Below are 268 nucleotides of genomic sequence, written 5' to 3'. Positions count from 1 at the left end.
AAACGTGAATATTACTTTTTCGGGAAAAATGCAAATGCCAGATAAAGATTCTTGAAGTTGACTGTCGTCGTGATGGATCTGCAAAAGGTTGGTGCAATTATGCAACGGTGCACGGTAGCTGTTGTAGAATATTGTGGTTTGGTCTTGGGGCAGTTTATCTTGTGAGGGTCGTAGGTGCATCCCACAGAAAAGGTCATTTGGTATAGCAAAGTGGTTTCGCGTGATACCTGATAGTTGTGCAAAGGTTAGGGTTGCAAGATAATGATTG

General features: G+C 42.2%; 1 protein-coding gene across 1 annotated transcript in view; it reads left to right on the top strand.

Annotated features, from left to right (window-relative positions):
- The window catches only part of LOC119592598, a gene marked incomplete at its 5' end in the record, with an annotated part of 25,554 nt that overhangs the window by 17,727 nt on the left and 7,559 nt on the right, over nucleotides 1-268 (top strand).

This window comes from Penaeus monodon, chromosome 30 (assembly GCF_015228065.2).
Source record: "Penaeus monodon isolate SGIC_2016 chromosome 30, NSTDA_Pmon_1, whole genome shotgun sequence".
In the NCBI taxonomy this organism is placed as follows: Eukaryota; Metazoa; Arthropoda; class Malacostraca; order Decapoda; family Penaeidae; genus Penaeus; species Penaeus monodon.
Note: the sequence above shows the minus strand (reverse complement) of the source record. Positions and strands in the feature narration are given on the sequence as shown.